Source organism: Phacochoerus africanus, chromosome 2 (assembly GCF_016906955.1).
Source record: "Phacochoerus africanus isolate WHEZ1 chromosome 2, ROS_Pafr_v1, whole genome shotgun sequence".
Classification (NCBI taxonomy): Eukaryota; Metazoa; Chordata; class Mammalia; order Artiodactyla; family Suidae; genus Phacochoerus; species Phacochoerus africanus.
Window position 1 is genome coordinate 30,482,120 of NC_062545.1, and position 12,853 is coordinate 30,494,972.

The 12,853-nt window shown below is 37.3% G+C and overlaps 1 protein-coding gene across 1 annotated transcript in view; it reads right to left on the minus strand.

The window, feature by feature from the left end:
* Positions 1 to 12,534, minus strand: part of EYA4 (EYA transcriptional coactivator and phosphatase 4) — a 312,569-nt gene extending 300,035 nt beyond the window's left edge. Inside the window, exon 1 of the mRNA XM_047758386.1 lies at positions 12,312 to 12,534. The gene's annotated coding sequence lies outside the window, so the exon portion shown is untranslated. The remainder of the gene's footprint in view (positions 1 to 12,311) is intronic.
* Between the last annotated feature and the right edge of the window lie 319 nt (positions 12,535 to 12,853).

The window sequence follows — 12,853 nt, forward strand, 5'->3', positions numbered from 1 at the left end:
ACATATCTGAAAACACTATTTATTTATTTATTTTTGACTTTTTGCCATTTCTAGGGCTGCTTCTGCAGCATAGGGAGGTTCCCAGGCTAGGGGTCGAATCAATCGGAGCTGTAGCCACAGGCCTACACCAGAGCCACAGCAACACAGGATCTGAGCCGCTTCTGTGACCTGCACCACAGCTCATGGCAACACTGGATCCTTAACCCACTGAGTGAGGCCAGGGATCGAACCTGCAACCTCACGGTTCCTAGTTGGAGTCGTTAACCACTGCGCCACAACGGGAACTCCATATATGATTATTTTAAAAAAGTGTTTTCAACTCCATCTATGATTATTTTTAAAAAGTGTTTTCAGGAGAATTCCCATCGTGGCTCAGTGGTTAACGAATCCGACTAGGAACCATGAGGTTGCGGGTTCGATCCCTGGCCTCACTCAGTGGGTTATGGATCTGGCGTTGCCAGTGACCTCTGGTGCAGGTCACAGACGGGGCTCGGCTCTGATCCCGTGTCGCTGTGGCTCTGGCGTAGGCCGGTGGCTGCAGCTCCAATTAGACCCCTAGCCTGGGAACCTCCATGTGCTGCTGGTGCGGCCCTAGAAAAGGCAAAACAACAACAACAACAACAACAACAACAAAAACAAAAACAGAATCGTATGTTTCCTGTTCTGATCAAAACAAAGTAATTGCTAAGAGAATTGTCCCACGTTAAGCACTATAAACATGGATAAAATTTTGTGATAAAGACTTTTGAAACATTGCGTAACAAGAGGTGAAGAACTGTCACTCTTGAGAGCACGGAAAAGTATAAGCCTCACTTCTTCTCCTGAGCCTCTGCAGATGAAGCCCTAATAGAACACAGTCATTTTGTGTAGCTGAGGAGGCAGTTATCTGATTGCCAAGGTGGAGAAGAAGGTGAAATTTGAGAGGCAGATTCCCAATATCGAGGGAGGGGATAAGTATGCATGAGGGTTCCATGGCTGGCTTGGCCATGGTCTTGACTCTGCAGGCACAGGGCCAGGCTTCATGAGAGCCAACAGAGCACGGCTCCTGTGAGGGCAGAGCAGTCAATGAAGGTTTGAGTTTGCTTTTGTTAGGAGGATGGAAAGGAGGAAGGATAAGAGGAAAAATGAAGGGAAGAACAAGAGACACTATCAGATGTATTGCATAGCAGCAGTGACCATGACCATGTCAAGCTTAATTTTTTTTTTTTTCTTTATGGCAGGTCATGCAGCATATGGAAGTTCCTGTGCTGGGGGTTGAATCTGAGCTGCAGCAGTGACCTACTCCACAGCTTACAGCCATGCCAGATCTTTAACCCACTGAGCGAGGCCAGGAATCAAACCCACGGAGACAACATTGGATCCTTAACCCCCTGAACCGTAATGGGAACTCCTTAATATTTTAAGTGATCAAAAAAAACCCCTGAAAGGTTATTAAATAGTCTGTAAGGGCTATTGACAGTGTCAGTCTGTAAAAATTGAAGAAACGTCAGCATGGAGGCTGTTAAATACTTAACTAAATTCTGTATCCAAAAGACTCATACATTGTGGAGAACATCTCTTCAGAGTAAGAATAATAAGGAAGGTAAAGTCTAAGCATTTGGTATAATTTATTTAGTTTCACAGATTCTTTTTGTGGGATGATGGGTTGAGAGAGGAAGAGTAGTAGAGAGAAGGAAGAGAAATTCTGAGATAATGTATACCCAATAAATTATCCTCTAGAACAGAATTCTTACAGAAATATGTTTTCCTCATGAGATTAACTTCATTAGTTCATTCATATAGATGGAATAATCCTTGGATTAGAGTCAAACTAGGAGACGCTTAAACTAAAAGTACTACTCAACTTTTAAAATAGGGGATTTACATCCACAAAGCTATGAAAGGTGCGAATCACTCTTGTCCAGTTAACATTTCACCCTCCTATCTTTTTTTTTTTTCTTTCTTTTTTTAGGACCGCATTCACATATGGAAGTTCCCAGGCTAGGGGTCAAATTGGAGTTGCAGTTGCCAACCTATGCTGTAGGCACAGAAACACCGGATCCAAGCTGGGTCTGTGGCCCACACTGAAGCTCCTTCCTAATCTGAAACCCACTGATTGAGGCCAGGGATTGAACCCGCATCCTCATGGATACTAGTCAGGTTTGTTACTGCTGAGTCACAACAAGAACTCTACCTCCGGTTCTTTCTGTTTGAGTAAAGAGTACATCTGTCAGTTGCAAACATTTATTCCCCAATTGGCTGAACAAAAAGGCCAATTGAAAATGAGGTTAGGAAAAACACAAGCCTGGTCTTATCACATTAACAAGTGATTTTAAAAATTGTTTTAACCTTGTATTACGTGGTTAGTCATCACCACATGCACCACTAACTCAAACTATATACTTGTTCTTTTGCCAAATAATGTCACTTTAAATGTGTGCAAATATCAATATCACAGTGAAATTTAGGACCTAAATTCTGACAAGGTGTGACCACGTGCATGGTAATGAAATTTCATCTGTTCCCTTAAAATTTCTCCTCTAAAGATGCTTTATTTTAGGAGAAATGGAACCCGTTTAAGTTTAAAATATCCATTCAAGACAGCAATGAAAAAATAAACTTTACTGAAAAAATCCTAGCTCTAAGTATATATGGATTTGCTATTCACTGTTATTCATTGGCAATGTTTTCTAAGAGACCAAAATTGTTAATACATTATGTATGAGAAAGCAAAGTTTCACTGTGTTGTATATTAAGTTAAACCCTTTAAAATAAATACTAGACAGTGAAATTCATCACAATATGCCTTCTTTTAACATTTTCCTGCAGCTAATGTTCATTTTTTAAAAGGCTGGCTAAGGGCCCAAAGAGGATCGTGTAACACTGAAAAAAACCCCAGATCCCTGGAAAACATTATAGAGACATTCCAGTGTATTTAATTTTTAAAAAATTATATTTGTCAAATTGTTAGCCATCTATTAGACTGTGCACTCTGTGAATATACCACCATTTTGAAGTGTTGATAATACATCTTATTGGCTTTCCCACTAGCCAAGAGTTTCTGGTAAAATATTTTCCTACCACATAAGCCACTAGTCATCAACCATGTCAAACAACATTTTCAATTTGGATAATGAAATTCTAAGTTGACTATACTCAATAAATAACAAAAAAATATACAATGTTAACCATATAGTATTTTAGGCATATTTAAATTAAGGTATATAACATACAGGAATTTAAGACAAAACGTTTATATCAATCTCACATATGTAAATCTCTTACCTAAATGTTTTACAAATGAGTAATTTTTAACTCAGCTTTATCCAGAAAGGAATTTTAATTGAATATATGTATTTAAAGACTGGGAATGGAAACCTGCTTTAAGAATATCAAATAAATTAATGTAAGCTCTGTCTTCATGGATATGTAGATAAACTATACATAATATAAAATTTACCATTTTAATCACCTCATGTTTACAGTTCAGTGTTTTTAGTACATTCACACTGTTGTGCAACCATTACCACCATCCAATCCGAAACCATTTCTATCTTCCTACACTGAAACTCTGTACCAATTAAACAATGATTCCTCATTACCCACTGCTGCTAGTAACAGAGAGCACATTCTGCTTTCTGCCTCAATGATTTTGACTAATCCAGATACCTCTTAATAAGTGGAATCATACAAAATGTGTCTTTTGTGGCTGGCTTATTTTACTTAGCATGATGTCTTCAGGGTTCCTTTGGTTGTAGCTTGGGTCAGACCTGTCTTCCTTTTAAGGCTGAATCATGTCCCACTGTATGTATATATCACATTTGTTTACTCATTCATCCATCACTTGGGTTGCCTCAACTTTCAGGCAATTGTAAATAATGCTGCTATAAACATGGGTGTACAAATAATAACCTATTCAAGCCCCTTCTTTCAAATCCTTTGTGTACATACAGAAGTGAAGTTTCTGTGTCCTTGGCAATATGCTTTTAATGAGTTCTCCTGTCTACCCATGGGCTTATTTCATATTTTAAAGGTGGTTGTTGCTGTTTTGAGGGAGGCAGAGTCACCAAATCCTCTACTTAGAGTCTTCATGGTCAACACATTTCCTTTCCATGTCTCTTTGCCATGGAAGGGCTCATAAGATTTCTTACAAAACAAGGAAAATAAGTTTCTTAAGATAGTGTAATTTCTTGACCTATTTGTAAATTCTGAATATTCATTTTGCTTAAGGAGACTTAAATTTTAAGTCTTCAAAGAATCAAAGTTGGAAGAAACTTAAAAAAATTAACAACATCTTATCCATTCCTCAGCTTTTGTGTAGGGACTCGTCCTGATTCAGTGTAACTCTTTGCTATGGCATATTTCAGAGGATAAAATTTCAAAGACTTCCTCATTAATCTCTTCCTATGTTCAAGTCTCATTCAAGATAGATTCTACACACCTAAATGACATCTAACTTTGCTGTCACTCTTCCTGCTCTGCTCCTTCCCCAGACCTTCTGTTCACTCCTTTCCATCCTGAACTCCACATCCCTCCCAAAATGTACACACTGATTTTTGGAAATTCAGCAACACGTCATATTTTCTTGCAAGTCCTTCCTGATCTGCCAAAATGATTACAGTTTCTTTGTCTGAAAAATTAAGGGAAACATTTCCTTCTTCCATTGGTTTGTTGTGAGAACTCAATGTAAAAATATATGCTTATGTACTATCAAAAGTACATGTTAAGTTCTCAGTAAATACTGGCTGTTGTTACCAATTAAAACAAATTAATAGGGGACAAAAAACTGTTGCTTTTTTTATATCCTTACATTAAAGTTTTTTTACATGTAAAAAAATAATTTTACCCTTTAGTCAAAACTTATTGTTGTTTTCTTTTCTAAAAAATGTACTTTCTTACTATTCACTCATCCTAAGCATTCTTCCCTTAATCTTCATGGAATTATCCTCATCTACTTCAACTGTACAGCCATAGGCTGGATATGATTTCTGAGAATGAAAAATGTTAAATACAATTGGAGATGAGAGAGAAGATATGCTAGTTATGTTAATACTTTGCCATCTTTATGATGCTTGTTCTCTGGTATCCTGTTGACATTGCCCATCTTAGCCTTCTCTGGGGTCACAGACCCCTTTTGCAAATATAGTGAAAATTCTGGGTTGTCTCTTGCTTCCAAAATAATGCACATTCACAATTTTACATTAAATTTTGCAGTATGTATGGACTCCCTTGAATGTTCCAGGAAACGGATCCTAGATTAACATTGGGTATTACATATTATAAACACAATAAATCTTTAATTGTTCTATTTTCCTCAGAAATATACCTCAGGTTTTTTGCCCCAACATTTTATTCCATTCCACTATTTCCTGTATTCACCTCTTTACTGTTTTCCAATGGTTAGACCAAGGCTGACTTAGCCAAATGTCCTAGACACGGCATAACAACAGAGGGAACAAATCTATCTCTCTTTCCTCACAACCATCGTTAGGAAACTCCTCTTTAGGCACAAAGTAGCACATTAAAAAATGTTAAAATATCTAGTCACTTATGATGGAGCATGATAATGTGAGAAAAAGAATGTATGCATGTATATGTAACTGGGTCACCTTGCTGTACAGTAGAAAATTGGCAGAACACTGTAAACAAGCTATAATGGAAAAAATAAAAATAATTATATATATATAAAGAAAAAAAGTTAAATTCCTTAATGTATCTGAAATTCTAAAACATAGGAAAATTAAAAGGCTCTGAGTTTACCTAATAGTTTCGGAAATTAACTTTAATCCAGTTTCCTTTTTGGGAAAAAAAAAAAAAGATTTCACCAGACTATAGGCAACTTTGAACTAATCTGGTAGATTTTGTAAATTTGTGAAATATTAAAATATACTGGACAACAATCTAATTAAGATATAGACTAAATGTGATTTATCCAAGGGCTTTTACGTTAGTGAGATTCCTTCCTAGTCTGTAATATTCACATACATAAGTTTACAGGGGATCTGCTTCATTTGAAAGCAAAAACTAGTAGGATGCCTTCCCCCCATGATGAACAAGGCAATTTAATTTGAAGTCAAATACATTGGTTACCAAAAAGCCCTAACACTTTTATCTTAAGGTGCTTAAATTTTAACCTCGGTCCATATTAATTGCAACTTTAACTTTGGTTCGATGGTCATTGACGTTATTATATTATATTTGATTGGCTGTGCCTTATTCTTCACTACTCAGAAAGGCCTTGAAAGAAATGCTTGCAAATAGTCAAGCATCTCTATTTTTCTATTTGTATAGATTCAGTAGTTGTAAGTTCTGCTGTGCAGCGTATCATCAGCACAATATCCCTGAGCAATAGACTTTGAGAGCTGTTAGGGACTCAAGGTATCATTGAGAAAGATCTTGACAATATGAATGAGACTGTAAGGAGATTGCTTCCAGTCAAGTTGTGGAATAATTGATGAAGAGAGGGGAAGGAAGAAAGAGAGTAATTGAACTGCAAATGCTGAGAGATCATCTAATTTCACCTGCTTATTCTATAAATGAAAACATGAAGTAACTGATTACTCTTAGATTAGGACTGGGGACATGGTTTAGGGGGAAAATTAGTCATTTGAGACTCAAGAAACCTGAATTCCAGACTTAAATTTGCCATTAATATTGGGCAAGATAGTTTTTCCATGTCTCAGTTGCCACAAATGTTAAATGAGAGGATTGGGTTAGAATTCCATGATGCTAATCTTTAACTAGGCTGTTTTAATTCCCAGGCTAATACTATTTCTTCTGAACATTGAATTCTAAATATGAACATAGTAAATGATGGTATTTGCCATCCAGTTAATCTCAGGAAGTCCTGGTTATAATAACAATTATAATTATTACTGAATTCATGTTAACTATTAGGGGACAGATAATATGATTATCCTTTAAAATATATTAGGTAAGTTATACTTTTTAAAGTTACTAAGAAATTAATAATGTTTTTTTATTTTTAACAATAGACAAAATTACTTATTTTTTAAAAATATATCAAACATTCTCACCCACATTTCTCGGTCCTTGATATAGAAGAGTATCAATAAACAATATAAAAAAGACCCTGTCCTCAAGAATAGACAATTGATAATTTATAAATTAAAAATAAAGATATCCTCAGAGTTCCCATTGCGGCATATCAGAAATTAATCTGACTAGTATCCATGAGGATGCAGGTTTGATCTCTGGCTTTGCTCAGTGGGTTGGGGATCCTGCATTGCCATGAGCTGTGGTGCAGGTCGCAGACATGGCTCAGATCTGGCGTTGCTGTGGCTGTGGTACAACAGGCCAGCAGCTGTAGCTCCAATTCTAGCCCTAGCCTGGAAATTTCCATATGCCATGGGTGTGGCCCTAAAAAGAAAAAAAGAAAAAAATAAAGATAATCTCAGAGTGTTATAATTTATTTTAAAGAAATAAAAGTGACTATTATAGACTATTGGGTGGTGTGACTATGCGGTGAGAAGATGTTGCTATGGATTTGACAGTCACTTTTTTTTTTTAATTTTTTTTTTTAGGGCCGCACCTGCGGCATATAGAGGTTCCCAGGCTAGGGGTAAAATTGGAGCTATGGCTACTAGCCTATGCCAGAGCCACAGCAATGCAGGATCCGAGGCATGTCTGTGACCTACACCACAGCTCACGGCAATGCTGGATCCTTAACCCACTGAGCATGGCCAGGGATCGAAGCCGCAACCCTATGGTTCCTAGTTAGATTTGTTTCTGCTGTGCCATGACGGGAACTCCAACAGTCACTTCTAAAAGGGAGAAATTTGGACTAACACATACATTATGAGAATAGATCAGTTATGCTGAGATGCTCAGAGGTAGGAAAGCAAAAGTACTGTAGAAGGAATGATTTCGCCTTTCAGGGACCAAAAAGAAGGCAAGTGTGGCTTGATGTGAGATGAGGTCTGGGGGATAGGCAGTGGCCACCCTGGAGAACAAGAGTTTCCACTTAGATATTATACATAAATGACAAGTAAGAGCTTTTAAACATTGACATAAATGCATTCAAAGGGAATTTTTGCTTAAAACCCAAACTGAGTCTAAATACATCTGCCTGCTAAGGCATGTGAATGTGGGGTGAGTGGCATGCACTTGTCTTGTGAGTGTGTATGTGTGTGTGTGTCTGTGTGTGTTGGGTATGAATATCTCCTAATGGTAGAGTAAAACTTTTCTATACTCCTCACTTCCCCTTGTAGAGATTAGCAAAGGACAGAGGATTAGAAAAAATTTGAAGCAGATGTTTAGAAGTACACTGAGTGAGTCTTGACATGTGCCCTGACTATCAGAACTGAGATTGGGGTTGGTGGAGAAAAGTGGAGTTAGCTTCTATAGGAGGAAAGGGTGTCCAGTCTGTGTGATATATGGCTGGGGGTCAACATAATTTTAAGTCGAGAAATCACCAATATGCAAAGTTGTGTGGTTGCTGTGTAAACTGCCTTGGTTTTCTCAATAAGCTACAGGGAAAGATATTTTTGTGAGCAGATTCGCTTTTTTTTTTTTTTGAAAGAATGATGCAGAGCAGAAAGGATGGTATTGATACGGGAGTGAGACTGAGAATCCTGTGAAATCTGGAACTTGAGGCCAGAAGAGACTAAGAGAATATGTCCCCCAGGAATGTGCAGAAATCTTAAAAAGACAATTGGGGTGGATGGTTTGAGCTGACGTGTAAGTTATAAGTTATTTATTTGTACATTCATTTTAAGTATCTCATCCCCATGAGAAAAAAGTAATTAGAGGAGGGAGAGACAGAGAAAGAGAGTGACTTCTTTCTTAAAAACTATAAGCATTCATGAAGTCAAAACATCCAGTTGGTGAGAAAAAAAAAAAGGACAAGTTAGTATTTAATATGAAGCAGTCAACATAATTGGCTGATTGGGTAAGTTTTTCACTTGCCAAACCACTTGCTATGGTCTGACATAGACACAGTTCAAAAATAAACACTGAAGAGTAGAACTGCATTTACTTTATTCCCAATTCTGAGAAATTCATAAGCATGTTTTTAGTTTTATCAGCAAGAATCCATGTGAATAACTTGTCCCATTTGCTCTGGGATTCTGGAGTTTTAAGTGGGCCAAAGTTTTGAAGTGTTGAAAGATATTATGAAGCACTTACAAGTATTCAGCGGGTCAGACTGCTCAATTAACTGAACATTTATAAACCTCAAAATTTTTGACAGAGCATGATTCATGTAGGAATAACCCTTGGACAACAGATGGCTTTATTGTAGGTATGCTTGAGAGAGAGCGTACAAGGCAGTGTGATTTGGAGGAAATACAAACGGAACACAGAGGGAAAGGAAAATTGAATTTAGAAGAACGGATCGCACTCTTAACAAAGGAAATTATTGAAAAATTTAGCTGACATATTTTTAGTGATAGGGTGTTTTTAAAAAATGTCTACTTAAGAATATTTAAGACATCCCTTTCTGGGACAGACTATGAAAAAAAAAATAGAACATCACTAACATCTAGCTAATATCTAGGCAACCCATACTAACCCATAGTACAAATCTCAGTTAAGTATTTGGAAAACAAAGCAATGGGGTGGAGAGAGTCAGAATTAAAATGCTCGCTACAATTTTAAATCCACAGCATTTTAGCTTTTTTTTTTTTGCCCCCCTATTATCTATGGGCTGCTTATACTCTGGACAGTATTTTGAAGAAGTATTAATTCAAAGGTATATTTTAGCATAATATTTTTACTACTAAAATATATCAACTTTTAATTAAGAGGGTCTTATTAATTTTCTGAGGGAGAAATACAAGATGATGTATTCATCTAAATAAAAATATTACTTTCAGATATGTGAAGTTTTTTTTAAAAAACTGAAGTTAATATTACACAGAAATTCACTTTGGAGAAAGAAACAGCAGGTTCTAAAACATGCTTACTGTGAATCCATAGAACAACTCCAAAATTTTCTTCTCATTTAGAGCCTATTATGTACATATTCTATTCATGCAACTTTTTTTCTTCTGTTTTCTTTTCTTTTCTTTTCTTTTCCCTTCCTTCCTCCCTCCCTCCCTTTCTTCCTTCTTTCCTCCCTCCCTCCACCTCTCCCTCCCTCTCTCCCTCGATTCTTCCTTCCTCCACTTTTCCCCCACTTCCCCCACTTCCTAGGAACCCAAATCTAATCACATTACCAGGAAAAGAAATTCATGGAACAAGAAGCAAGTAAGCAATTTTTCCCCAGAGGAAAAAGAAAAAAACAAAAACCACGACTTCGAATGAAAGCAACAATAACAAAACCCTCTATTATATTATGGCTACTTCTTTCCAAGGAGGAGCTGCAAACCCATGATCCAAGGGGTCATCTCAAACAGCCTAGGGACATCCTGCGAGGTATAAAAACAGGTGCTGACGATCCCCTCGGTCCCCTCGTGCCTTGAAACATTTCTGGCAGAGTGGCTATCCCATGCTGCAGAGGAGTGTTGCCGGTGAGTAACTTTCCTCTACTCCCAAACCTGCAGCCCTGGGTGCAGTGCCCAGTGGTGCCTGACCCACCCACAAGCCCTGCCCCCGTTCCCTCTGGACTCTGATCAGGTAGGAGAATGATTGGGGCTCTCACTGCGGAACTGCATCCTCTTGGCCAGTTAGAAGAGCTGCCCATTTGTGGTTCAGGAGACCCAGGAATAGCATAGATGCGAGATTCTATTTTCCACACTTACTGCTCCCTTTTTTTTTTTTTTTGTCTTTTCTAGGGCTGCACCCATGGCATAATGGAGGTTCCCAGTTTAGGGGTCGAACTGGAGCTGTAGCTGTCAGCCTACACCACAGCCACAGCAACTCCGGATCCGAGCCGCATATGCAACCTACACCACAGCTCAGGGCAACACTGGATCCTTAACCCAATGAGCAAGACCAGGGATCGAACCCACAACCTCATGGTTCCTAGTCAGATTTGAACCACGACAGGAACTCCATTACTGTTCCCATTTTATAGATATACAACCAGTTGCAGAACAGTACAAGGACCTCTGACTCTACAGTTACCGATACGGGAAAACAACATGGTCCTTTAAATTCAGTCCTTGTTACTTCCTCACAACTGCTGCTTGCTTACTAAACGCATTGTAAAGTGGCATTCCTGCTTATCAACTTTTGTAAAATAAATATGAAAAAATTAACAATGAAAAACCACTGAGATAAAAAGGAATTCGTTTATACTTTTCCCCCCTTTACTTATTTAGTCATTTCCCCCCTTAACACTCTTAAGCAAGAAGTATTTTTTATAGACTAGAATACTCATTCTTGAGGAAGTGTTTATACAAACTTGTAAAATTACACTAATGTTCTTGTGCTTATTTGGGCCTCATTACAACTCTGCAGAGTAGATTATTATTATTTTTTTATTATCCTCACTTTATAGATGAACCTGAAGTTCAAAGAAAATAATTGATCAGAAATCAATCTGCTGAACTATAGTTCATATTTAAATACAGGACTCTACATTTCATTTCCTTTAATCATGCACCCATAACTCTAATGAATCTAAGTAAGTGTTTTTCTAAAAAATGATTTATTATAGAACCTGTGATCAACCCAATAGGAGCACGTACTAAAAGTACATTTCTTGAGTGATTTTCAGAGATATCCTATAAACATATTTCAGCACACTGAAAATCATTGTGTACACGTTATATGTTCATAATTTGAATGACCCCATAAATCAGAAAAAGATCACACTTCAACCTCTTACACATTCACTAATTTTTTTTATTTTTTTTTACTTTTATTATTCTCTTTTTTTTTTTTTTGGCCACACCTGCAGCTTGTAGTTCTTGGGCCAGGAATCGAACCTGTGCCACAGCCGTAGCTAGAGCCAAGGAGCGACAACACCAGATCATTAACCCCCTGAGCCACGAGAGAACACCTCACTATTCATTTCTTAACCCTTTTCTTTGTACCTTTTTTTCTTTTTATGGTTTGAAGAATGAGAAAATCTGTTAAGAAATGTAGCTGTTACAAGGAAAACTGAACGCAAGGAAAGAAATCAGGAGCAAAAGAGGAAGAGAGAAATCTAACAATGGCACTATTTTTTTTATCATGTTGATTAAATAGAAGGAACTAATGAATTACTGTGCTATAAGGGTGCAAACATCATTTGCATAATAACATTTATAAATATTATTTGTACAAGAATGAGCTAAAGCTGACATTGGCTAAAAATGTCCATGAATGAACTTTTAGATTAAAAGCAAAAACAAATGCAACACACATTATCCCTGATAGAAAATACAATTAAAACGCAGAACCACAATTAATTAGCAAGTAGTAATATCCCACAAATTACTTACAAGGACACGTTAAGCACTGCGGAGGCTTCTGCTGTCTGCTTCTAGGTGAGATACTTGCTGGCACTCTATGGATTTTTTTTGCCCTTCTTCTAAATGCTCCATGACTTTCTTGATAAGACTGAATGCAAGTTATTATCAAGTGACAGAACTGTCATAATTTTGATTTTTAGGATCCTGCAAATTAATTACAACTTCAAGCAGTGACACAGACTAAAATAGCAAGAGCTGCTGGTCATCCCAAACTACTTACAGCGTGTCCCAGCCAGTACTTGGCTAGGAGCACATGTTGCTTAAAAAAAGCACGTAACCCTTTAGACCCAACAGTCAATTAAGGCCTTGGTAGAAATGCCAACCGTAAGTATGAAAAGACCTTTCGATTATCTACATGTAATTTTCCTCTAATTAGTGAGACCTGATTTTAATTTTTTCCCCCTTCTTTTCTCAAACAGGACCATATGGGATCAAGTTTAGAGGGCAGCTGCTTGGTTAAAGAGAAAAAATGAGAGTGAGAACAAGTGAGGAAGAGATAAGGAAACAGAAGT